This window comes from Polyodon spathula, unplaced genomic scaffold (assembly GCF_017654505.1).
Source record: "Polyodon spathula isolate WHYD16114869_AA unplaced genomic scaffold, ASM1765450v1 scaffolds_2048, whole genome shotgun sequence".
NCBI lineage: Eukaryota > Metazoa > Chordata > Actinopteri > Acipenseriformes > Polyodontidae > Polyodon > Polyodon spathula.
This window is the reverse complement of record NW_024473523.1, coordinates 99643-126855: the sequence shown is the minus strand read 5'-3', so window position 1 is coordinate 126855 and position 27213 is coordinate 99643. Positions and strand designations below refer to the sequence as shown.

Genomic DNA, 27213 nt, shown 5'->3' with positions numbered 1-27213 from the left:
CCACTGCATTGACTCTCACTGATCTGTGCTTAGTTGCTGTCCGTTTCTGTCTTCTCTCTTTCTCCATGCTGTATGCTATATTCATTTTCTCCAGTAGGATCTCATCATCCATGTTTGAGTCTTGCAAGTATGACTTGACATCTGCTCTGATGTTGTCATTATGCAAGCCTGTCATCATTGTTTGCAAGAACTGGTTTTGAACAAGCATTGTATTTCAATCCACATTTGGCTTTTTCTGAATCAAAAAGCACTTTTTGTCTCAATTCCATAACACGCACAAGGAATTGAATTGGTGTCTCTTTAAGCTCTTGGACCGCACAGGTCAGTGAATGATACAATTCCGTTGCATTGTTTTCTGTATAGTGAGTTCGCAAGATTTGCCTTAAAGTGGACAAAGTCAAATCAGTTCTGCTTTCTAGGTAGCTTCATAACTTTAACTCTGGAATAATTGCTTGATTGACAGTTTCCACAACTCCTTCTCATCATGGCCTTTTTTCAGAGATTTGACAATCATGCTTTCTAAGCTACTGTAGCTCAACTTCTCCTGTTGACCTGATTCTCCAATTTGTCCTACAATTCTCAAATCTCTTCTGTATAATGGATGAATGTTTGCATGGCCTTTAGCATTAACAGGCATTGTAGCCATAGAAACGGTACTATTAGGTCTTGAGTTGATAATACTTTTAGTTGCAATACCGCTTGTCATCAGCTGAGATGGCCTTTCTTGCTGCAATGCGGTAGAATCATTTACTACATTCACTGGCTCTACATTGCTTACTGCAGACGGTGGAGATGTTTTTGCATTAGCATAGCTTTCCGTTCTCAGACGAGCAAGCTGATCGTTAAGTTGAAGAAGTACTGACATTCCCTCATCTTCTGGGTTTACTACATCGTCCCCTTCCAAATATGCAATAATCAGTTTTCTCAGAAAACACGGAGCTTTCGCTGGTGCGCCTTCGCCTTCTTTTACAGTGATATCTACCAGTTTGCATATCTCCCTAAATTCATCCATTGTTAAAGGCAATAGCTTCCCTTCTACCTCTGTAATGAGAGCCGTAAGGAATAAAAACGTAAAACAAATCACGCTTACCACCGTCTCTGCTTCAGGACAGCCTTAAGAATTTTGCTAAAATGGCATCTCCCCTCGTGGTTTTCTCCCGAGAGAGCAGTCTGGCTTAAAAAAACATGTTTATTTATTTATTTTTTGTTCCTTTGCTTCATTACGTAGTTGTTGTTGATGTTGTTGTTTTTTTTTTGACCGGGCGGAAAGACCAATTTTATGTTGCACCCTTAAAAAGAAACACGCAGCAGCTTTCTTTTTTTTCTTCTTGCAACTTTAGTGTGCCACGGTTCAAATCAGTTTTACACTAAAGCAAGGCATATCATTTCTTTACTCATGGACTCATACCCGACAGGACTTCAGCTCACACAGTTGTATTTTCTTTCTTTTCCTTTTCATATGTAGTTGTACTTTCCTCACCAGTACATACTTCCTTTTACTTCATCTGAACTGTTTTTTTTTTTTTTTTTTTTTTTTCCACTCCGTTCACACTGTGATATCCCACCTCTCTACGTTCGAGCAGGTCACATCTTAAAGTTACAGTTCTCCATTCCAAACCAATTTGAGTCTGGCAGCTGTAAACAAACAGGTATGCCAATAAAGACTGTATGAAAGTTTTAAATATATTAACTAGTTTTTAAAAATTTATATTTATAGTCCTAGCATTTTCTAAGGCTCAAAATATGGCTTTTAAAAGTCTTAGTTTTAAATGCATTATCACAGGCGGCACAATAACAACATGGAAAAAATCCAGTAGATTTGTCCAGTACATGTAGATCTCTAGAACATATAAATGAGTCAGCCTTTAGTAAAGACCGTCCGTGTTCATTTTGGAGTATATGACATTGTTTATACACAACAGCTGTTATGCAATCCTGTTGGTAACAAGCAAATCACAATTAATGTGTTCCATGTTTACAGTCAGTTCGATAGTTTTAAAGAATCATTGAAAAAGCTGCCTTGCTTTGCTGCTGTACTTTTTTATTTTGTAGCTTTTAATAAGACACCCACTCAGAACATGTCCTCTTCCTCCTCCTAAGAAAGACTGGAACAGTCATCAAAAACAGCGAGAAGTTGACTGAAAACAACAATCTCACTCTTCCTCGTGGACAGCGTGACTAAACACTTTAAAAACACATTTTGCTAACAAAGCACTACAGACATGATCCCTGAAAGTATTGCCTTACGTGTAAGTGGCTGACCGTCTCCCTCCAAGTCTGAGTGGCACCGGTAGCTGTGCCGGTGACAAATAAACAGGAGCAGTTTCATATAATGCAATTACTGTAGTCCAGTGAGGTGTTACAATAACATTACAAACTCATTCCAGACTGCAGGCTGATAAAAGCTTCACTGGGTTTGAGTTTCTCGTATGATTTAAAAGTACGAGCCAGTTGCCTCATTTGCATTGTCTGCCTTCCTCCTTTGCAGTGTAAAGTTTATCAAATGTTTGCTTAAAAGCCACTTGAATCATAAATATTTGGTTTCCATTGAAGCTATTTACACATACTGCTTTGTTGGACTCCCAGGGTGTTATCTAACAAAAAGACACTGCTACAGGCTGCCTGAAAGTGCAGCACTTGAACTGTCTCATTAAACGTTTAGCTCTAAAACGTGTACATTGGAAGTCTATTAACATCTTTAACACAGTCATCTGTGTTCCAATAGAGGTTAATCCACAGGGTGTTCAATAAAGTGACTGCAGGCTTTGTTCACATAGTAGCAAGACGGTTTCAGGATTCAGCCTATTCTGAACAAGCACAATAGAAAATGATAGTGGTGGAACAAGAAAATAACAGGTTTATTGACTTTGGTCTTGCAAAGTCACCCTGACAACTGTCTGAAAGAAAGTGGCATTAATAATAATAATAAAAAAAGTATGCAAGGTTACCAACGCTCAAATAAGGAGCTTATTTAAACTTCTTCGCAATCTGAACTCTTCCCGCATGAATTTAAAATACGATCTAACAGGTACGCCCCTTTCCCAATGTAACACTCTGCTTTGTTTGAACCTAATGGATAAGGTACTGGCCTCATCAGCCAGAGATTTTGAGTTCGAGTCCCATCTGTGGTGAAATATCGTTATAAAAATAAACATAATTATCATTTTTTTTTTTTTTTTTTTTTTTCTTGGCATGTGATATTTTGTAGATCTTGTTGTCTGCTATGTCCTCTCACGCTAGGCACAACGTGATTGAGTGCTCCGGCAGCAGCCATGAAGCAAGTTCATTTTTTCAGTTGAAATAAAGATCTACTTTGTTTTTGTGTACCTGTGTTTTTAAAAGATTAGTTAAATAGCTATGTTTTTTTTTTTTAAATAAAGATGTATTTATTATTGTAGTTTATGTAGTTCAATTCAATATGTCAGCTACAAGAGCAATAGTATGCAGAGTTAAGTTTCTTTAGTTATGTAATACTGTTAAGACTCTGCAAAAGTATAACAGTGCTGTACTACAAAAGAGGTTATATGAAAGCACCTACTAAACACAGCCTTAACTTTACTTCGGTTTCCAGTGTCTTTATTTTCTTGTATAATTAAACACAATAATTATTATGAACGTTGAAAGAAAGGATATTGCATTTACATTTCCCACGTGTGCTTGCCTTGTACAAATCTGATAGAGTTTCAACAAAGCCATTTGACTTGGTTCATTATTTAGACTATGCTGCCATCGACAGCATTTCTGCAGGTGTCATGTACTTCTTTTGACAATGGTATTGTTTTCACAGACACCCACGGCAGCATGTAGTCGTGGCCGAGTGGTTAAGGCGATGGACTAGAAATCCATTGGGGTTTCCCCGCGCAGGTTCGAATCCTGCCGACTACGTAAGCTTTCCTTTTAATTGTATGCGTTCATTGTTAATACATGCTTAAAGCACAGGAAGTCTGAAATATTACTGGTTGAAATTCACATGTCTTCGGTTCTTTTTGTTAAAGAATGTTGAGTTTGGCACCATTCAAATGCTGAGGTTTATTTAAAGAAGTAAAGACAACTATGGGAATCAAAGCCCCGACCTTGGGGTTACTAGCACCAAGCGCTAATAAAATGAGCTAACCGACCACATACACAAAGTTTGTTACTAAATCCCGAAATAAACAAGACCTACGGAGAATATGATTATCATAGCAAGATGATGTTCATGTTAAACTGCATTTTGATTCACATTGTCATAGTTTTTGATCGATATTACCACCTCTCCGAGCTTGAATTTTTTTTTTTTTTTTTTTTTCAATGCCACGGGATTTCTGATCTGAAACGGAATGTTTGGCATCTACAAAATATCTGTGTCGTGGTGAATCAATACATTCTCTCCTAATTAAACTTGTATGTTTAATGCTCAATCATAACTGTCTAGTAGTTTTACCAACATATTGTAAATTGCAAGGACAAGAAATCAAATAAATGACATGAGTTGAAGCACAGGCAATTACTTCTAAGAAACTGTACTCTTCTTACCTTGTATGGCTTGTAAAATTCTCAGTTTTAAAAGCGTTATCACAGGCGGCACAATTACAACATGGAAGAAATCCAGTAGATTTGTCCGGTACAGCAAGATCGCTGGAACATCTAAATAAGTCAGCCTTTAATAAAGACCGTCCGTGTTCATTTCGGCGTATATGACTTTGTTTATACTCAACAGCTGTTAAGTAAGGATATTGGTATCAAGCCGATCGCAATTAATGTGTTCTATGTTTACAGTAGCTTCGATAGTTTTAAGGAATCATTGAAAAAGCTGCCTTGTTTTGTCGCTGTATTTTTTATTTGGTACCTCTTAATAAAACTCCCACTCAGAACATGTTCGCTTTCTCCAGCCCCCTAACGAAGACTGGAGCGGTCATCAATAACAGCGAGCAGTTGACCGAAAACAACACTCACTGTCCCCTTCACGCTCAGAAACGAACACTCTTACTCTTCCTCGTGGACAGTGAGACCAAACACTTTAGAAACGCATTTCGCTAGCAAAGCACTACAGAAACGATCCCTGAAAGTATTGCTTTATGTGCAAGTGGCCGACCGTCTCCCTCCAACTCTGAGTGGCACGGGTAGCTGTACCGGTGACAAATAAACAGGAGCAGTTTCATATAATGCAATTACTGTAGTCCAATGAGGTGTTACAATAACATTACAAAGTCATTCCAGACTGCAGGCTGTTAAAAGCTTCATTGGGTTCGAGTTTCTCGTATGATTTAAAAGTACGAGCCAGCTGCCTCATTTGCATTGTCTGCCTTCCTCCTTTTCAGTTCAAAGTATATCAAATGTTTGCTTAAAAGCCACTTGAATCATAAATATTTGGTTTCCATTGAAGCTATTTACACATACTGCTTTGTTGGACTCCCAGGGTGTTATCTAACAAAAAGACACTGCTACAGGCTGCCTGAAAGTGCAGCACTTGAACTGTCTCATTAAACGTTTAGCTCTAAAACGTGTACATTGGAAGTCTATTAACATCTTTAACACAGTCATCTGTGTTCCAATAGAGGTTAATCCACAGGGTGTTCAATAAAGTGACTGCAGGCTTTGTTCACATAGTAGCAAGACGGTTTTCTTGTTTTTTTTTTTTTTTTTTTTTTTTTCAATGCCACGGGATTTCTGATCTGAAACGGAATGTTTGGCATCTACAAAGTATCTGTTTCGTAGTGTATCAATACATTCTCTCCTAATTAAACTTGTATGCTTAATGCTCAATCATAACTGTCTAGTAGTTTTACCAACATATTGTAAATGGCAGGGACAAGAAATCAAATAAATGACATGAGTTGAAGCACAAGCAATTACTTCTAAGAAACTGTACTCTTTTTACCTTGTATGGCTTGTAAAATTCTCAGTTTTAAAAGCGTTATCACAGGCGGCACAATTACAACATGGAAAAAATCCAGTAGTAGACCCTCTGCTCCTGCCTCCTCCTCCGCCACCGTTGGCCTCGGCGCTCGCTGCATTTTCACAACATTAGTGAACAAGTCTGGGCACATTTTAAAAACATGACCTTCTTTGCCACACAAGTTGCATTTCTATTCTTCAGTACATAAAGAGCTGATGTGAACCCCACAGCAGTTCTTGCATTTCACAACCTTGCACAACTGCTAAGAGTCCCCACCCCCCACAGTTGCGGCATAGCTTTGGCATTCCTTAGTCCATAACAAAACCCAGAGTAGTCCCCAGAGAAAAGTTACTTGGCAAATGTCTCACACCATTAATCCCATTCGGGTCTTCGTGGAGTTGAATGAGCCATTGTCTAGCTCCGTTCCACACACCATCAGCGTCCTTTACTTTTCTGCTACCAGACTTAACTTTACAATGTCTATGTAGCCAGGTTTCAATATCATATTCATTTACAACCTCACAATAAAACTGAATTGTAACGACTTTAATTTCTCTGTCCGACAAAGGTTCAACTAAAAACTGACTTAGTGTTGCGTCTTTTTTCTTCTTATTATACACTTCCAAACATTTTTCCATTGCTCTGTTACACATAAAGCTTACGTCGAAGCTCAGAGCAATTCCTGGATGCTTGATCAAACAGTTCAAATTCTCCGGTTTCACTTCCAGCAGCCGCTGCAGGATCTGCCTACTGAAATCCAATCTTGACAAAGACACTTCTTTCTTGTCGCTCCAGTTGAAACGAAGCACGTTAAATCTGCATACTCCTGCTGTTGCCGTCATCATTCCAGCTCCCGATGTTAGTCTCTCCAAAACCCACTCAGAAGCCAAATGTCTCCCTGGAACACACACTTGAAGAAACAATTGAAAAATGATCCCTTTAAGTATTGTCTTACATGCAAGTGGCCGACCGTCTCCCTCCAACTCTGAGTGGCACCGGTAGCTGTGCCTGTGACAAATAAACAGGAGCAGTTTCATATAATGCAATTACTGTAGTCCAGTGAGGTGTTACAATAACATTACAAACTCATTCCAGACTGCAGGTTGTTAAAAGCTTCATTGGGTTCGAGTTTCTCGTATGATTTAAAAGTACGAGCCAGTTGCCTCATTTGCATTGTCTGCCTTCCTCCTTTGCAATGTAAAGAATAACAAATGCTTGCTTAAAACCCACTTGAATCATAAATATTTGGTTTCCGTTGTAGCTATTTACACATACTGCTCTGTTGGACTCCCACGGTGTTATCTAACAAAATGACATATGTTGTGCTACAACAATGGATTACATAGACGTTCTTGCCCCGTGTTGCTTTCTTCTTAGACGTGGTCAAGGTTCGGCTGAGTTCTGTTCACTTGATCATGTTCTGCAGCATCTCGCCTTACTAATCACTCCCGTATTCTTTAGCAATCTAGCAGCTTGGTCTCTGTGGCGCAATGGGTTAGCTTGTTTTGCTATTAACCGAAAGGTTGGTTGTTTAAGCCCACCCAGGAACGGTAATTCTTGTATTTCTTGATCACATTTGAAAATGACACTGTAATATGTTGTATCTGTGTTCCAATAGAGGTTTATCCACAGGGTGATCAATAAAGTGACTGCAGGCTTTGTTCACATACTGACAAGACGGTTTCAGGATTCAGCCTATTCTGAACAAGCACAATAGAATATGATAGTGGTGGAACAAGAAAATAACAGGTTTATTGGCTCTGGTCTTGCATTGTCACCCTGACTACTGTCTGTAAGAAAGTGGCATTAATAAAAAAAAAAAAAAAATATGCAAGGTTGCCAATGCGCAAATACGGAGCATTTTTAAACATCTTCAAAATCTTAAATCTTCCCGCATGAATTTAAAATACGTTCTGACAGGTACGCCCCTTTCCCAATGTAACACTCTGTTTTGTTTGATACTAATGGATAAGGTACTGGCCTCCTAAGCCAGAGATTGTGAGTTCGAGTCTCATCTGTGGCGAAATATCGTTTCAAAAATAAACATAATTATTTTTTTTTTTTTTTCTTGGCATGTGATATTTTGTAGATCTTGTTATCTGCTATGTCCTCTCACGCTAGGCACAACGTGCTCGAGTGCTGTGTCAGCAGCCATGAAGCAAGTCAATTTTTCAGTTGAAATAAAGATCTACTTTGTTTTTGTGTATGGGTGTTTTGAAAAGATTAGTTAAATAGCTATGTATTTTTAAAATAAAGATGTATTTATTATTGTAGTGTATCTAGTTCAATTCTATATATCAGTTACAAGAGCACTAGTATGCAGAGTTAAGCTTCTTTAGTTACGTAATACTGTTAAGACTCTGCAAGTACATGACAGTGCAGTACTAGAAAAGAGATTGTATCAAAGCATCTAGTAAACACAGCCTTAACTTTACTTCGGTTTCCAGTGTCTTTATTTTGTTGTATAATTAAACACAATAATTATTATGAACGTTGACAGAAAGGATATTGTATTTACATTTCCCACGTGTGCTTGCCTTGTACAAATCTGATAGAGTTTCAACAAAGCCATTTGACTTTGGTTCATTATTTAGTCTATGCTGCCATCTACAGCATTTCTGCGGGTGTCATGTACTTCTTTTGACAATGATATTGTTTTCACAGATACCCATAGCAGCATGTAGTCGTGGCTGAGTGGTTAAGGCGATGGACTTGAAATCCATTGGGGTTTCCCCGCGCAGGTTTGAATCCTGCCGACTACATAAGCTTTTGTTTTAATTGTATGTATTCATTGCTTATACATGCTGAAATATTACTGGTTTTAATTCACATGGCTTCGGTTCTTTTTGTTAAAGAATGTTGAGTTTGGCACCATTCAAATGCTGTGGTTTATTTAAAGAAGTAAAGTCAAGTACGGGAATCAAAGCCGCGACCTTGGCGTTATTAGCACCACGCGCTAACAAACTGAGCACATACACAAAGTTTGTTACTAAAACCCGAAATAAACAAGTCCTACGGAGATTATGATTATTATAGCAAGATGCTGTTCATGTTAAATTGCTTTGGTTAATGGAAAGTTAAAGACTGTTGAATGTTGAGAGTTTAACAGTGTGAAGGAAATGGTGAGGTGCAGGCTTGCCATGATTTTCTCTCATTTAATGACCTTTTGATTTGAATAGTAACAAGAAAAAACAAGTAAAATTACCAAACATTTGGTCGATATTTTAGGAAATAAATGAACAAAAAACACTTGTCAGAAGTAGGACTTTAACCACTTCTAGGGAGACTACAACCTAAACGCAGCGCCTTAGTGACCGCTCGGCCATCCTGCCTTTTACAGACGATTCTTCACAACACTGCAGTACACTGCTGAACCTCCAATGTCTGACGCTGCAATAAATCGCCTGGTGTGCGTGTACTTGTTGTTCTGTTTATATTAAGGAGGACAACCTGTTTCGGCCCATTCTATATGGGATCACAAGGACACATCCCTTACAGAAAGAAAATATAAGGGAAACAGAGCGATCACTTCATGGGTAGAAACAAATCAGAACGGCCTGTTAGCAAATTACCTTAAAAAAAAAAACACAAAGGCATTACATAAATGTTACAGATATTTTTCTAAGACAGAACAGTTGGAACATAATTGAGTACATTTCTAAACAATCCGATAGTAACAGACATAATCTCAAAGAGCTATCATTTATTTTCAGCTCTTATGAGAGACCAGTATGCTTGCGCATTACATCTCAGAAAACATGATAATCCTAGGTTCATTTAATCCCAAGACTGTACCGTATGGAGAAAGAAGATGCATTTTGATTCACATTGTCATAGTTTTTGATCAATATTACCACCTCTCCGAGCTTGAAATATTTTTTTGAATGCCACAGAATTTCTGATCTGAAACTGAATGTTTGGCATCTACAAAATATCTAGGTAGTCGTGAATCAATATATTTTCTCCTAATTAAACTTGTATGCTTAATGCTCAATCATAACTGTCTAGTAGTTTTACCAACATATTGTAAATGGCAAGGACAAGAAATCAAATAAATGACATGAGTTGAAGCACAGGCAATTACTTCTAAGAAACTGTACTCTTTTTACCTTGTATGTATTGCACCCTTAAAAAGAAACATGAAGCAGCTTTCTTTTTTTCTTCTTGCAACTTTATTGTGCCACAGTTCAAATCAGTTTTTCACTAAATCAAGGCATATCATTTCTTTACTCATGCACTCATACCCGACAGGACTTCGACTCACACAGCTGTATTTTCTTTCTTTTCCTTTCCATATGTAGTTGTACTTTCCTCACCAGTCCATTCTTCCTTTTCCTTCATCTGAACTGTTTTTTTTTTCACTCCCTTCACACTGTGACCTCCCACCTCTCTACGTTCGAGCAGGTCACGTCTTAAAGTTAGAGTTCTCCATTCCAAATCAATTTGAGTCTGGCAACTGTAAACAAACAGGTATGCCAATAAAGACTGCATGAAAGTTTTAAATAATTAAATAGTTTTTAAACATTTATATTTATAGTCCTAGAGTTTTCCAGGGCTCAACACCCTCGCCTACTAAGAAAAATAAAAATGTTGTCAAAACATTTTTTTCGATTAACAATAATAACCAATATAACCTTAAAGTGGAGTGTGATGAGTATAGTTTTACAAAGATTACATTTTATGTCATTTCATTTCAAAACTTATGGCATAAATACAAGAATTAGTAAGATTTTACTATTTTTGTTGTTTTTCAGGAGTTTAAAATTATCCTACAGTTATGCTGGTTGACCACACAACAAAAACCGATTGACTGGCCTGGCGTTTAACATTTTACTCCTTTTTCTCCTGTGTTTTAAGCACGTACATTCCACTTCTCGCTTATATCACAAACACTCGTACAGCACTAATCAAATTTCCATCAACTGTACTAGTACTCTATCTAACTCAATAAAGAACAGGTGTAACCTTTGTGTTCACAGTTATATTCTGGTAGTATCACTATGTAGTTACTAGGGACTGTAAATAGACATTTACTTCAAAACTACACTAACTGTCAATCAGACATTGTAAATAAACATACTTTAAAGTACCCCAACGGTCCACACATAACTTTTGTTATTTAACAAGAATAAAACAAATAAGCAAACAACCATGAAACATATAACAGTCTCAGAGTCTTTAGTTCAGCAGCTTTGGTCTATCATGCAGAAATGACCAGTCATGGGTTGCATCTCTGTGGAGCCCAAACCATGGGTACAGGTGTCCACCTAGGCATTGCAGGTCCGGCAATCACACTGTGCACTCTCTGGTCAGCAGGTTGATAGGTAGGTTCCCCTAAGCAATTGTAGGTATACAACTTCCGTGGCTGTCTCACTCGTTTGGATCGGCTGTTCTCTCTGCGTTCAACTTCTTCCTCTTCACTTTCATCAGGTTCTCCTGATAGATTGTGGTTGTTTATATCCTGTTCCTCATCCTTGGGCTGGTCCTTTTCAGAGTTTTCCTCCATCTGTGGTCTGGCTGAGTAGGAAGTGCTCACCTCTCGAATTCCTCTGCTTCTGGGTCCAAGTTTGTTTCTTCTCTTATAACAGTTCTAGGTGCTGTTAAAAAACATCATATGGTTCATCAGAGCTTTCAGCATTTTCTTGACTCACTGAAACAGTGTGGTTTCTGCGCTGGGATGATTTTTTTTTTTTTTTTCATTTGACTGTGGGGTTTTCGTTTTGCTGTGCATTACCACCGATTTGACCATCTACAATATATGGACAGGGCATTAGCAAGTTTCTGGCAGAACTCTTCCTTCTAATGGCTCAACCTCATACACTGGGCTGTCTGTCCCTCTTCTTCTTTTCACTGTATGTATTCTATCTTCCCAGTGTGCACATAACTTCCCAGGTCCTCCTCTCTCAGACAAGTTTCTTACCAGCATGTGATCTCCTGGTTCCAGAACTGAACTCCGAGCTCGCTGATTGTAATACTTGTTTCCTCGTGCTGCAGATTTCTTCAAGTTTATAGACAAAATCTCATAGGCTTCCCACATAGCTGTTTTCCACTTTTCTGCATAACTTTCATGGGACTGCTTTTCCATTTCTTCTTCTCCTCTCGGAAAAATCAGGTCGACTGGTAGCTTCGGTTCTCGACCAAAGAGCAGAAAAAATGGGGAAAATCCAATTGCCTCATGGACAGTCAAATTAAAGGCATGGACCATTTTATTGAGGAAATCCTTCCAGTTCAACTTCTGGACTTCTTCTAGTGTCCCCAACATGCCAAGTAATGTCCGGTTAAAATGTTCTGCTGGGTTTGCTTGGGGGTGGTAGGAAGTTGTCCTTGAGTTAAGTATCCCACTGTATTCTTGCAGTTTCCTGAAGAGTTCACTTTCAAACTCCCTTCCTTGGTTGTGATGGATCTTTGATGGGAAACCAAATCTCAGGATGAAATCATTGAATATTTTCTGGGCTGCAGTCTTCCCAGACTTGTTTGATGTTACATAGGCCTGAGCAAACTTGGTAAAATGATCTACAATGACTAGTATATATTCATATCCACCTTTGCTTCTTTCTAAGTGCAGGTAATCAATGGAGATCATCTCAAACTGTGCAGTTGTTACAATGTTTTGTAGCTGAGTTCTTGTTGTTCAATTTGGTTTCTTCTGTTTTAGACATCTACACACTTTAGTTATGTAGTGCTCGATTTATTCTCTCATTTTCGGCCAATAGTAATGATCTCTGGCTAAAGCAAGCATCCTGTCAGCTCCCAAGTGCCCCATCTCCTCGTGAAGTTGCTTGAAGACTACCGTCTTATGCTTCTCAGGCATGACCAGTTGAAGTTTTGTTGCTGTTTTGCGACGCAAGACTCAAACATGGATGATGAAGTATTCTATTCTTGTCCACTTGCAAGCGAGGCCACTCTCTCAGCAGATGTCTTACTGTTGCAGGTTCTTTTTGCTTTTCTTTTTTCTTCAGGACATTGTTTTGAAGCTTTAGGGTTAGCACTCTACTGATAACTGGGTCCTCTTTCTGCGCATCTCTGATATCCTCAGCCATCAGTGGTTGGGCTGTAGTCACACATTTGCATACTGTTTCTGACGACGTGGCTGCATCACATGACACAGCAGAGATCCAGTTAACATCACCTCTTTCCTGATCATCAAGTGCTTCTTCCATTGCAGCTAGAGTCTCAGGCTGGAACTCTTGTGTACACTTGGTCATCAGCTCCTCGATCTTTGTGGGACTCCTTGATAAGCAGCATCTCGATTGGCAGATCCAGGATAGTACTTTAAAGTAAAGTGATAATCTGCAAGTTCTGCCACCCAGTGATGGCCTGTAACATTTAGCTTGGCTGTCTTCATTATATAGGTCAATGGATTGTTGTCAGTATATACTGTAAAGTGAGACGCATAGAAGACATAGTCACGGAAACACTCTGTGATGGCCCATTTTAAAGCTAGGAATTCCAGCTTTCCTGAGTGAAGTCTATAATTTATATCTCTGCAGGAGTCAAAGTTCGGGATCCATAAGCAACAACCCTCAGTACTTCCTCCTGCCTCTGATACAGGACTGCTCCCAGACCTTCTTCTGAAGCATCAACATGTAGCACAAATGGCTTTTCAAAATCAGGGTATGCCATCACTGGTGGGCTTGTCAGGGCTTCCATTAACCTCTCTAGTATGTGCTGATGCTTCTCAGTCCATTCTACTGGTTGGGATGGTGGCGGTTGGAATGACCGCTTGCCCTCTGTTCTCCCTTTTGAGCTCTTCCTCCTTAACCCTCCCCCTCTGGGAAGTGAAAGCAGTTCATAGATCGGCTTGGCAAGTCTGGAGAAATCTGGTATGTATCCTCTGTAATAGCTCAGGAAACCAATCAGTTTTCTTACTTATCTTTGCAGGCTTTTCAGTTTTCAGTGCTTGGACTGCAGCAATGTCTTTTGGATTTATGCTGATTCCATGTTCAGAGACGACACGTCCCACGAAGCGAACCTCTCTCTTGAAAAAGGCACATTGTGTATGTCTCAATTTTATTCCACATTGCTGCTGTCTCTGTAGAACCTTTTGAACATTTTCTTGGTGGCTTTCAAAATCACTGTTGAAAACCAGGATGTGATCTAAATATGGAACACACACATTGTCTCTCAGGTCTCCAAGGGTTTCTTCCATGTAACGATGAAAAGCAGCAGGTGCATTGGTCAGTCCAAATGGGATGTGGACCCATTCATATAGTCCCCATGGTGTAATGAAGGCTGAAGACATTCTGCTTTCCTCTTTAATGAACCCTTGGTGATATGCTTTGCCCTGATCAAGCACAGTAAACCAGGAATTTCCACCCAAATTTTCAAGAATTTCTTGAATTTTGGGAATTGGGTGACGATCAGGAAGTGTTTTCTGATTGAGCTGCCTGTAGTCTACGCATAGACAAAGTCCACCATCCTTCTTTCTCACGCAAATCACAGGTGATGAGTAGGAGGAGCATGACTTCTGAATCCACCCACGATTAAACAGGTCCTGGATGTGATTCTTGACTTCCTGGTATAGCGGTCTCAGAATGGCATTGTATGTTTTTGTTACCAGGATTTTGTCTTTAAGTGTAATCCCCATGTTCAGGTCCGAAATGCAAGCAGTGCCCCAATCATCTTTAGCAGAGGCCTTGCTCTCTTTTCTCAACATCTCTCTGACAATCTGCTGTTGTGCTGTTGAAAGATGACTGAGGTCTACTGGCGGGTCCCACAGCTCTTGTTTTGGTTCTTCACTGCATAGCTCTTCTTCAGCTTTCGTGACTGTGGTTGGCTTTGACTGGTGTGACATTTGTTTTTGAAGTGGTGGTGTGACTTTTATTAGATAGGCAGCAGCACTAGCTTGTAATCAACCTAACACTGTCCTATTCCAGAGAGTGATGTCATTATCTGTTATATTTTCTACGGTCACTACCACACACAAGTTATTTTCTGGTGAGAGTTGGATAAGTTGTTCTTTGACTTGCAACCCTTGCATCCAGGGAGTTTCTTCATTGGGTTCAAGCACCATTTGATTGTTCAACTGGAAGGCCTTGTTCAATCTCCCACATTTCACATCTACAATTTTATGTTTAGGAATAACAATGTCTTGTTGGCCCAGTCTCACTAGTGAGGAATTAAATCTGCTCTCATGTTTCTTCAGCAAAGTGAGAAGAGATCTTTCTTTCTTAGTCCCCACTTCTAAAGCTGAGCTCAAGCTTTGCACATGTTGTGTGAGTGATACTCCTTTGTCTGTTGATTGCCCACTCAGCAGCAATTCTGCAATTTCATTGAATCCTAGAATTGGCCTTTCCAGGGAGCTGGTTCTTACAAGGAATGGAACTAGGAGTGTCTGGTTATTCCTGCAGTTGGTGGTTGTTAGACTGAAGTTGACTTCTATCCAGCCTTCATATGGAATGGTTGTACCATTGGCGACTGTCAGTTTTAGCTTGGTTTCCCCTTCCAGTAACTCATCAACAGGTCTCATTACAGTTTCTGGTAAGTATTTGTTTTTCCAGTCAAGCCCCACTATTGATACCTGTGATCCCATGTCCCGTAGCATCAATGTACTATTTCCTCCTAAAGAGCCTTGTACTAAACATCTCTGCCCCACCAGCTTTGAGGTCTTCTTCTGCTTCTTTGAGAGAGTGAGTTATTGGTATGGTACTGACCTTCATCTGTCTCAACGGTCAATTCAGCACTAGCAGCTTGTTGCACCATCGCCATTGCTTGCCTCTTCCCTCGGCAGCCTATAGCCCAGTGGCTGCTGCTACCACACTTGTAACAGTGCACACATCTGCCTTCAGGATTTATTTGTTCACAACGAGAGCAGCGCCTTCCTCTGGCTGGTCTGATCATCCTTTTTCTGATTCTGCAATGGCTGGCCTGTGTCTTTTACAGCTTGTTTTCTTGAAAGAGATGCAACTTGATTACTTGTTTTCCTGGGCAAGAGATGCAACTTGATTACTAAGGTTGTGTAGTGCTTCGCAGGTTTCTTAGTTACCGGATTCCAGTTTGTTCATCAAAGTGTTTTCTCGTGGTGCTTTACAATCTTTGGCTCTGCTGGGGCCCTCCTGTTCTCTTCCATAATCATCATCCACTGCATTGACTCTCACTGATCTGTGCTTAGTTGCTGTCCGTTTCTGTCTTCTCTCTTTCTCCATGCTGTATGCTATATTCATTTTCTCCAGTAGGATCTCATCATCCATGTTTGAGTCTTGCAAGTATGACTTGACATCTGCTCTGATGTTGTCATTATGCAAGCCTGTCATCATTGTTTGCAAGAACTGGTTTTGAACAAGCATTGTATTTCAATCCACATTTGGCTTTTTCTGAATCAAAAAGCACTTTTTGTCTCAATTCCATAACACGCACAAGGAATTGAATTGGTGTCTCTTTAAGCTCTTGGACCGCACAGGTCAGTGAATGATACAATTCCGTTGCATTGTTTTCTGTATAGTGAGTTCGCAAGATTTGCCTTAAAGTGGACAAAGTCAAATCAGTTCTGCTTTCTAGGTAGCTTCTTAACTTTAACTCTGGAATAATTGCTTGATTGACAGTTTCCACAACTCCTTCTCATCATGGCCTTTTTTCAGAGATTTGACAATCATGCTTTCTAAGCTACTGTAGCTCAACTTCTCCTGTTGACCTGATTCTCCAATTTGTCCTACAATTCTCAAATCTCTTCTGTATAATGGATGAATGTTTGCATGGCCTTTAGCATTAACAGGCATTGTATCCATAGAAACGGTACTATTAGGTCTTGAGTTGATAATACTTTTAGTTGCAATACCGCTTGTCATCAGCTGAGGTGGCCTTTCTTGCTGCAATGCGGTAGAATCATTTACTACATTCACTGGCTCTACATTGCTTACTGCAGACGGTGGAGATGTTTTCGCATTAGCATAGCTTTCCGTTCTCAGACAAGCAAGCTGATCGTTAAGTTGAAGAAGTACTGCACAGGCGGCACAATTACAACATGGAAAAAATCCAGTAGATTTGTCCGGTACAGCAAGATCGCTGGAACATCTAAATGAGTCAGCCTTTAATAAAGACCGTCCGTGTTCATTTCGGCATATATGACTTTGTTTATACTCAACAGCTGTTAAGTAAGGATATTGGTATCAAGCCGATCGCAATTAATGTGTTCCATGTTTACAGTAGCTTCGATAGTTTTAAGGAATCATTGAAAAAGCTGCCTTGTTTTGTCGCTGTATGTTTTTTTTATTTGGTACCTCTTAATAAAACACCCACTCAGAACGTGTCCGCTTTCTCCAGCCCCCTAAGGAAGACTGGAGCGGTCATCAATAACAGCGAGCAGTTGACCGAAAACAACACTCGCTGTCCCCTTCACGCTCAGAAACGAACACTCTCACTCTTCCTCGTGGACAGTGAGACCAAACACTTTAGAAACGCATTTCGCTAGCAAAGCACTACAGAAACGATCCCTGAAAGTATTGCTTTATGTGCAAGGGGCCGACCGTCTCCCTCCAACCTGAGTGACACGGGTAGGTGTACCGGTGACAAATAAACAGGAGCAGTTTCATATAATGCAATTACTGTAGTCCAGTGAGGTGTTACAATAACATTACAAAGTCATTCCAGACTGCAGGTTGTTAAAAGCTTCATTGGGTTCGAGTTTCTCGTATGATTTAAAAAGTAGGAGCCAGTTGCCTCATTTGCATTGTCTGCCTTCCTCCTTTGCAGTTCAAAGTATATCAAATGTTTGCTTAAAAGCCACTTGAATCATAAATATTTGGTTTCCATTGAAGCTATTTACACATACTGCTCTGTTGGACTCCCAGGTGTGTTATCTAACAAAAAGACACTGCTACAGGCTGCCTGAAAGTGCAGCACTTGAACTGTCTCATTAAACGTTTAGCTCTGAAACGTGTACATTGGAAGTCTATTAACATCTTTAACACAGTCACCTGTGTTCCAATAGAGGTTAATCCACAGGGTGTTCAATAAAGTGACTGCAGGCTTTGTTCACATAGTAGCAAGACGGTTTCAGGATTCAGCCTATTCTGAACAAGCACAATAGAATGTGATAGTGGTGGAACAAGAAAATAACAGGTTTATTGACTTTGGTCTTGCAAAGTCACCCTGACAACTGTCTGAAAGAAAGTGGCATTAATAATAATAATAAAAAAAGTGTGCAAGGTTACCATCGCTCAAATAAGGAGCTTATTTAAACTTCTTGGCAATCTTAAATCTTCCCGCATGAATTTAAAATACGTTCTGACAGATACGCCCCTTTCCCGATGTAACACTCTGCTTTGTTTGAACCTGATGGAGAAGGCACTGGCCTCATCAGCCAGAGATTTTGAGTTCGAGTCCCATCTGTGGTGAAATATCGTTATAAAAATAAACACAATTATCATTTTTTTTTTTTTCTTGGCATGTGATATTTTGTAGATCTTGTTGTCTGCTATGTCCTCTCACGCTAGGCAAAACGTGCTTGAGTGCTCCGGCAGCAGCCGTGAAGCAAGTTCATTTTTTCAGTTGAAATAAAGATCTACTTTGTTTTTGTGTACCTGTGTTTTTAAAAAATTAGTTAAATAGCTATGTATTTTTTTTTTAAAATAAAGATGTATTTATTATTGTAGTTTATGTAGTTCAATTCAATATGTCAGCTACAAGAGCAATAGTATGCAGAGTTAAGTTTCTTTCGTTATGTAATACTGTCAAGACTCTGCAAAAGTATAACAGTGCCGTTCTACAAAAGAGGTTATATGAAAGCACCTACTAAACACAGCCTTAACTTTACTTCGGTTTCCAGTGTCTTTATTTTCTTGTATAATTAAACACAATAATTATTATGAACATTGAAAGAAAGGACATTGCCTTTACATTTCCCACGTGTGCTTGCCTTGTACAAATCTGATAGAGTTTCAACAAAGCCATTTGACTTTGGTTCATTATTTAGTCTATGCTGCCATCGACAGCATTTCTGCAGGTGTCATGTACTTCTTTTGACAATGGTATTGTTTTCACAGACACCCACGGCAGCATGTAGTCGTGGCCGAGTGGTTAAGGCGATGGACTAGAAATCCATTGGGGTTTCCCCGCGCAGGTTCGAATCCTGCCGACTACGTAAGCTTTCCTTTTAATTGTATGCGTTCATTTTTAATACATGCTTAAAGCACAGGAAGTCTGAAATCTTACTGGTTGAAATTCACATGTCTTCGGTTCTTTTTGTTAAAGAATGTTGAGTTTGGCACCATTCAAATGCTGTGGTTTATTTAAAGAAGTAAAGACAATTATGGGAATCAAAGCCCCGACCTTGGCGTTATTAGCACCACGCGCTAACAAACTGAGCTAACCGACCACATACACAAAGTTTGTTACTAAATCCCGAAATAGACAAGACCTACGGAGAATATGATTATTATAGCAAGATGATGCTCATGTTAAACTGCATTTTGATTCACATTGTCATAGTTTTTGATGGATATTACCACCTCTCCGAGCTTGTTTTTTTTTTTTTTTTTTTTTTTTTTTCAATGCCACGGGATTTCTGATCTGAAACGGAATGTTTGGCATCTACAAAATATCTGTGTCGTGGTGAATCAATACATTCTCTCCTAATTAAACTTGTATGCTTAATGCTCAATCATAACTGTCTAGTAGTTTTACCAACATATTGTAAATTGCAAGGACAAGAAATCAAATAAATGACATGAGTTGAAGCACAGGCAATTACTTCTAAGAAACTGTACTCTTCTTACCTTGTATGGCTTGTAAAATTCTCAGTTTTAAAAGCGTTATCACAGGCGGCACAATTACAACATGGAAAAAATCCAGTAGATTTGTCCGGTACAGCAAGATCGCTGGAACATCTAAATGAGTCAGCCTTTAATAAAGACCGTCCGTGTTCATTTCGGCATATATGACTTTGTTTATACTCAACAGCTGTTAAGTAAGGATATTGGTATCAAGCCGATCGCAATTAATGTGTTCCATGTTTACAGTAGCTTCGATAGTTTTAAGGAATCATTGAAAAAGCTGCCTTGTTTTGTCGCTGTATGTTTTTTTTATTTGGTACCTCTTAATAAAACACCCACTCAGAACGTGTCCGCTTTCTCCAGCCCCCTAAGGAAGACTGGAGCGGTCATCAATAACAGCGAGCAGTTGACCGAAAACAACACTCGCTGTCCCCTTCACGCTCAGAAACGAACACTCTCACTCTTCCTCGTGGACAGTGAGACCAAACACTTTAGAAACGCATTTCGCTAGCAAAGCACTACAGAAACGATCCCTGAAAGTATTGCTTTATGTGCAAGGGGCCGACCGTCTCCCTCCAACTCTGAGTGACACGGGTAGGTGTACCGGTGACAAATAAACAGGAGCAGTTTCATATAATGCAATTACTGTAGTCCAGTGAGGTGTTACAATAACATTACAAAGTCATTCCAGACTGCAGGTTGTTAAAAGCTTCATTGGGTTCGAGTTTCTCGTATGATTTAAAAAGTAGGAGCCAGTTGCCTCATTTGCATTGTCTGCCTTCCTCCTTTGCAGTTCAAAGTATATCAAATGTTTGCTTAAAAGCCACTTGAATCATAAATATTTGGTTTCCATTGAAGCTATTTACACATACTGCTCTGTTGGACTCCCAGGGTGTTATCTAACAAAAAGACACTGCTACAGGCTGCCTGAAAGTGCAGCACTTGAACTGTCTCATTAAACGTTTAGCTCTGAAACGTGTACATTGGAAGTCTATTAACATCTTTAACACAGTCACCTGTGTTCCAATAGAGGTTAATCCACAGGGTGTTCAATAAAGTGACTGCAGGCTTTGTTCACATAGTAGCAAGACGGTTTCAGGATTCAGCCTATTCTGAACAAGCACAATAGAATATGATAGTGGTGGAACAAGAAAATAACAGGTTTATTGACTTTGGTCTTGCAAAGTCACCCTGACAACTGTCTGAAAGAAAGTGGCATTAATAATAATAATAAAAAAAGTGTGCAAGGTTACCATCGCTCAAATAAGGAGCTTATTTAAACTTCTTGGCAATCTTAAATCTTCCCGCATGAATTTAAAATACGTTCTGACAGATACGCCCCTTTCCCGATGTAACACTCTGCTTTGTTTGAACCTAATGGAGAAGGCACTGGCCTCATCAGCCAGAGATTTTGAGTTCGAGTCCCATCTGTGGTGAAATATCGTTATAAAAATAAACACAATTATCATGTTTTTTTTTTTTTTCTTGGCATGTGATATTTTGTAGATCTTGTTGTCTGCTATGTCCTCTCACGCTAGGCAAAACGTGCTTGAGTGCTCCGGCAGCAGCCGTGAAGCAAGTTCATTTTTTCAGTTGAAATAAAGATCTACTTTGTTTTTGTGTACCTGTGTTTTTAAAAAATTAGTTAAATAGCTATGTATTTTTTTTTTTTTAAATAAAGATGTATTTATTATTGTAGTTTATGTAGTTCAATTCAATATGTCAGCTACAAGAGCAATAGTATGCAGAGTTAAGTTTCTTTAGTTATGTAATACTGTCAAGACTCTGCAAAAGTATAACAGTGCCGTTCTACAAAAGAGGTTATATGAAAGCACCTACTAAACACAGCCTTAACTTTACTTCGGTTTCCAGTGTCTTTATTTTCTTGTATAATTAAACACAATAATTATTATGAACATTGAAAGAAAGGACATTGCCTTTACATTTCCCACGTGTGCTTGCCTTGTACAAATCTGATAGAGTTTCAACAAAGCCATTTGACTTTGGTTCATTATTTAGTCTATGCTGCCATCGACAGCATTTCTGCAGGTGTCATGTACTTCTTTTGACAATGGTATTGTTTTCACAGACACCCACGGCAGCATGTAGTCGTGGCCGAGTGGTTAAGGCGATGGACTAGAAATCCATTGGGGTTTCCCCGCGCAGGTTCGAATCCTGCCGACTACGTAAGCTTTCCTTTTAATTGTATGCGTTCATTTTTAATACATGCTTAAAGCACAGGAAGTCTGAAATATTACTGGTTGAAATTCACATGTCTTCGGTTCTTTTTGTTAAAGAATGTTGAGTTTGGCACCATTCAAATGCTGTGGTTTATTTAAAGAAGTAAAGACAATTATGGGAATCAAAGCCCCGACCTTGGCGTTATTAGCACCACGCGCTAACAAACTGAGCTAACCGACCACATACACAAAGTTTGTTACTAAATCCCGAAATAGACAAGACCTACGGAGAATATGATTATTATAGCAAGATGATGCTCATGTTAAACTGCATTTTGATTCACATTGTCATAGTTTTTGATGGATATTACCACCTCTCCGAGCTTGATTTTTTTTTTTTTTTTTTTTTTTTTTTTTTTTCAATGCCACGGGATTTCTGATCTGAAACGGAATGTTTGGCATCTACAAAATATCTGTGTCGTGGTGAATCAATACATTCTCTCCTAATTAAACTTGTATGCTTAATGCTCAATCATAACTGTCTAGTAGTTTTACCAACATATTGTAAATTGCAAGGACAAGAAATCAAATAAATGACATGAGTTGAAGCACAGGCAATTACTTCTAAGAAACTGTACTCTTCTTACCTTGTATGGCTTGTAAAATTCTCAGTTTTAAAAGCGTTATCACAGGCGGCACAATTACAACATGGAAAAAATCCAGTAGATTTGTCCGGTACAGCAAGATCGCTGGAACATCTAAATGAGTCAGCCTTTAATAAAGACCGTCCGTGTTCATTTCGGCATATATGACTTTGTTTATACTCAACAGCTGTTAAGTAAGGATATTGGTATCAAGCCGATCGCAATTAATGTGTTCCATGTTTACAGTAGCTTCGATAGTAGCTTCGATAGTTTTAAAAAATCATTGAAAAAGCTGCCTTGTTTTGTCGCTGTATGTTTTTTTTATTTGGTACCTCTTAATAAAACACCCACTCAGAACGTGTCCGCTTTCTCCAGCCCCCTAAGGAAGACTGGAGCGGTCATCAATAACAGCGAGCAGTTGACCGAAAACAACACTCGCTGTCCCCTTCACGCTCAGAAACGAACACTCTCACTCTTCCTCGTGGACAGTGAGACCAAACACTTTAGAAACGCATTTCGCTAGCAAAGCACTACAGAAACGATCCCTGAAAGTATTGCTTTATGTGCAAGGGGCCGACCGTCTCCCTCCAACTCTGAGTGACACGGGTAGGTGTACCGGTGACAAATAAACAGGAGCAGTTTCATATAATGCAATTACTGTAGTCCAGTGAGGTGTTACAATAACATTACAAAGTCATTCCAGACTGCAGGTTGTTAAAAGCTTCATTGGGTTCGAGTTTCTCGTATGATTTAAAAAGTAGGAGCCAGTTGCCTCATTTGCATTGTCTGCCTTCCTCCTTTGCAGTTCAAAGTATATCAAATGTTTGCTTAAAAGCCACTTGAATCATAAATATTTGGTTTCCATTGAAGCTATTTACACATACTGCTCTGTTGGACTCCCAGGGTGTTATCTAACAAAAAGACACTGCTACAGGCTGCCTGAAAGTGCAGCACTTGAACTGTCTCATTAAACGTTTAGCTCTGAAACGTGTACATTGGAAGTCTATTAACATCTTTAACACAGTCACCTGTGTTCCAATAGAGGTTAATCCACAGGGTGTTCAATAAAGTGACTGCAGGCTTTGTTCACATAGTAGCAAGACGGTTTCAGGATTCAGCCTATTCTGAACAAGCACAATAGAATGTGATAGTGGTGGAACAAGAAAATAACAGGTTTATTGACTTTGGTCTTGCAAAGTCACCCTGACAACTGTCTGAAAGAAAGTGGCATTAATAATAATAATAAAAAAAGTGTGCAAGGTTACCATCGCTCAAATAAGGAGCTTATTTAAACTTCTTGGCAATCTTAAATCTTCCCGCATGAATTTAAAATACGTTCTGACAGATACGCCCCTTTCCCGATGTAACACTCTGCTTTGTTTGAACCTGATGGAGAAGGCACTGGCCTCATCAGCCAGAGATTTTGAGTTCGAGTCCCATCTGTGGTGAAATATCGTTATAAAAATAAACACAATTATCATTTTTTTTTTTTCTTGGCATGTGATATTTTGTAGATCTTGTTGTCTGCTATGTCCTCTCACGCTAGGCAAAACGTGCTTGAGTGCTCCGGCAGCAGCCGTGAAGCAAGTTCATTTTTTCAGTTGAAATAAAGATCTACTTTGTTTTTGTGTACCTGTGTTTTTAAAAAATTAGTTAAATAGCTATGTATTTTTTTTTTTAAAATAAAGATGTATTTATTATTGTAGTTTATGTAGTTCAATTCAATATGTCAGCTACAAGAGCAATAGTATGCAGAGTTAAGTTTCTTTAGTTATGTAATACTGTCAAGACTCTGCAAAAGTATAACAGTGCCGTTCTACAAAAGAGGTTATATGAAAGCACCTACTAAACACAGCCTTAACTTTACTTCGGTTTCCAGTGTCTTTATTTTCTTGTATAATTAAACACAATAATTATTATGAACATTGAAAGAAAGGACATTGCCTTTACATTTCCCACGTGTGCTTGCCTTGTACAAATCTGATAGAGTTTCAACAAAGCCATTTGACTTTGGTTCATTATTTAGTCTATGCTGCCATCGACAGCATTTCTGCAGGTGTCATGTACTTCTTTTGACAATGGTATTGTTTTCACAGACACCCACGGCAGCATGTAGTCGTGGCCGAGTGGTTAAGGCGATGGACTAGAAATCCATTGGGGTTTCCCCGCGCAGGTTCGAATCCTGCCGACTACGTAAGCTTTCCTTTTAATTGTATGCGTTCATTGTTAATACATGCTTAAAGCACAGGAAGTCTGAAATATACTACAGTACACTGCTGTTAAAGAATGTCTGAGTTTGCAATAATTCACATGGTGTGCTTTATTTAAAGAAGTGTTTATAGTAAGGGAACAATGTTAGTTTACCCACTGTAAACCTGGTTCCATGAAAGAGAAGATGGCCACCAGACATTGTTATGGGATATATCCTGGGAATTGGAGTGATCACTTCATCCTTACCAAAAAAATCCTCAGTCCGGCCTGTTAGCAACTTACCGTCACTCAAAAAAAACAAAGGCATTACATCATTACAGATGTTTTTCGAAGACAGAACTGTTGGTTTGTGTACATTTTCAATCCTAGTTCACATTCTCAGAGAACCAGGTTTCAGGTAGGTAAGTAATGCTTCGCATTTCAATTCGAAGATGGCCACCAAACTGTCGTTATGGGAAACATGTACCCGAGCCGTCGCGAGGGAAGAAATAACGGCGGCATATGAGGGACAGTAAGTCCTGCCTGACCAAGGTCAGCGGCGTGAGCGTGCAACCTCGCGGACCCTACTGCCCACAGAGGGCAATAAGGGATCTATCACATTCAGGCGATAGAACCTGGCAAAGTTATGCGAGGTAACCCAGCTAGCCACATCGCAAATTTCAGCCATGGAGGCACCTCGGAAAAGGATCTGCCCGTGATCCAGCACGATTATATCCGCCCAGGTGGGGGAAAACATGCAACGCGCAAAATGACAGCAAGTTCTACTGATGTTTGCACAGTAGTGGAGTTGACATATGCCACCACTGATGTATTTTATGTGTGGATCAGCACATATCTGTTCCGCACCATGGTTAGGAACTACTGGAGGGCAAGGAACACCGCCTGTAGCTCCAACACGTTGATATGCAGGGAGGTCTGGTGGCCTGACTAGGGTTCGTTGATTCCTCTGCCTTGGTAGACTACGTTCGAGGCGTCCGTCATCACTACCCTGCGGGTGTAAACTTCCCCCATTTGGACTTCTTGGTGCAGGTGAGAGTCTATTGTCTTTGTAGTAGGTTAGAACTTTAATCAAGAGCCCGGGAGGTTAGACAGGTGGTCCAAAACAAGGTAAGCTCACTGATCAACAGGTTATAATTCCTTTTATACCTCATTACAATTACAAATTCAGTCCCGGCCTCCTCCCCCCTTCCCGTTATTGGGTAAGTTCTGCTGCATAGATGTGCAGTCCAAGTTACCATTCGTTGATTTGTACCATTCTGCTGCAAAGGGCTGCTCTTCACTGGCTAAAGGGCCGAGCTGTTCTAAAAAGTTCTTTCTTTGTTCTTGGAGCTGACTCACCCCATCTCTTAGTGCAGCTTGTCACGTTGCTTCATCATGTTCTGCTCTATGCAGACAGCCTGTGATGAATTCCTGTTAGTGCCAACCAAGGTCTATGCAGACAGTTAAGTACACATTATCTAACTCTTTTCCTACTGTAGCGGTTAACATAAAAGTAGTAGTTTTACCAACATATTGTAAATTGCAAGGACAAGAAATCAAAAAAATGACATGCGTTGAAAAAAAAAAAAAAAAACTTTATAAGTACTTATACATTCTCAATTGTATATTAATATTTGGCTGACCTAAAATCTTACTTCAGTCCCTCCTGTTATTTACCCAAGAAGTTTCATCCCTATTTGGGGGAATAAAACTTCTTATGGTCGAGGGCCGAGCCCAACCCTAGACCTGAGTTGCAGCCCTAAGAGGCAAGTGCCAGGGGTTGATTACTAAAACAGCTCAAAGCACTTCTACATGAATACATTTGTCAAAAATACAGCAAGATTACTTAAAGCTCTTCATGAGGTACATGAGGTCATTCATTACTAGTTCCTCTACTTATGCCAGCTTATAGGTAACTTAAATGTCTATAATTATTCAAAGCTTGTACTGAAATGTCTATTCAGGTACATTATTATTTTATTTTTTATTACCTCTGTCTCCAATCCCGTTCTCCACCCACCAAACACACAACCATGAGTGGATTGAAAACATGTTGCGTACAACTTACCGTGAATTAATAATCAATCATTCCCCGGAGTCACATATTATTACATTTTACTAACACGTGAAGTGCTGTGCAATCCTCATGCCTAAATACAAATATACATTTTAAACACTCGTGTTACACAGACCCGTTTATATCCCAATGACTATACACCAACATTAACACACAACATGTAATACACACAGGGGCAGGCACTTTGCAAATATACCCCCACCCCCCTTGTGCAAAGCCCACATGGCCTCCCCCCTCCCCCCTCCCCCCTCCCCCCTCCCCCCCCTTAAAATCCCAAAAGCCTCGCTCAAAGTCCTGGGCCAAGAACAGGGACTTTAAGGGGTTGATGTGCAGCAATGTTGCCAGTAGCCAGGCTGCTACTGGCCATGCTGTCAGCAGACATGAATCTCACCTCCTGCTGTACCACTGGCAGAGGATATGCTGCCAATGGTGCGGCTGTCAGCAGACGTGCTGACATCTCCCAGACTGACTCCTTCAACCGGGACAAGTCCAGCAGCGGTAAAGCTGCTAGGGTTGGTGGTCTCAAGACCTCCCC

At 39.7% G+C, this 27213-nt stretch overlaps 9 non-coding genes and 1 pseudogene across 9 annotated transcripts; 5 read left to right on the top strand and 5 right to left on the bottom strand.

Annotated features, from left to right (window-relative positions):
- Window positions 1-2066: 2066 nt before the first annotated feature.
- Window positions 2067-2245, bottom strand: LOC121310351 (annotated as a pseudogene).
- Window positions 2246-3803: 1558 nt separating this feature from the next.
- trnas-aga lies at window positions 3804-3885 on the top strand. Its single transcript has one exon. It is a non-coding gene; the product is annotated as a tRNA-Ser (tRNA).
- A 957-nt stretch (window positions 3886-4842) lies between these two features.
- Window positions 4843-5056, bottom strand: LOC121310358. Its single transcript, XR_005948788.1, has one exon. It is a non-coding gene; the product is annotated as a small nucleolar RNA U3 (small nucleolar RNA).
- A 3502-nt stretch (window positions 5057-8558) lies between these two features.
- Window positions 8559-8640, top strand: trnas-uga. Its single transcript has one exon. It is a non-coding gene; the product is annotated as a tRNA-Ser (tRNA).
- Window positions 8641-17108: 8468 nt separating this feature from the next.
- Window positions 17109-17322, bottom strand: LOC121310355. The gene has a single exon (XR_005948786.1). It is a non-coding gene; the product is annotated as a small nucleolar RNA U3 (small nucleolar RNA).
- A 1552-nt stretch (window positions 17323-18874) lies between these two features.
- trnas-aga lies at window positions 18875-18956 on the top strand. Its single transcript has one exon. It is a non-coding gene; the product is annotated as a tRNA-Ser (tRNA).
- A 965-nt stretch (window positions 18957-19921) lies between these two features.
- LOC121310354 lies at window positions 19922-20135 on the bottom strand. Its single transcript, XR_005948785.1, has one exon. It is a non-coding gene; the product is annotated as a small nucleolar RNA U3 (small nucleolar RNA).
- A 1557-nt stretch (window positions 20136-21692) lies between these two features.
- On the top strand, window positions 21693-21774 carry trnas-aga. Its single transcript has one exon. It is a non-coding gene; the product is annotated as a tRNA-Ser (tRNA).
- A 983-nt stretch (window positions 21775-22757) lies between these two features.
- LOC121310346 lies at window positions 22758-22971 on the bottom strand. The gene has a single exon (XR_005948780.1). It is a non-coding gene; the product is annotated as a small nucleolar RNA U3 (small nucleolar RNA).
- Window positions 22972-24523: 1552 nt separating this feature from the next.
- Window positions 24524-24605, top strand: trnas-aga. The gene has a single exon. It is a non-coding gene; the product is annotated as a tRNA-Ser (tRNA).
- Window positions 24606-27213: the final 2608 nt, after the last annotated feature.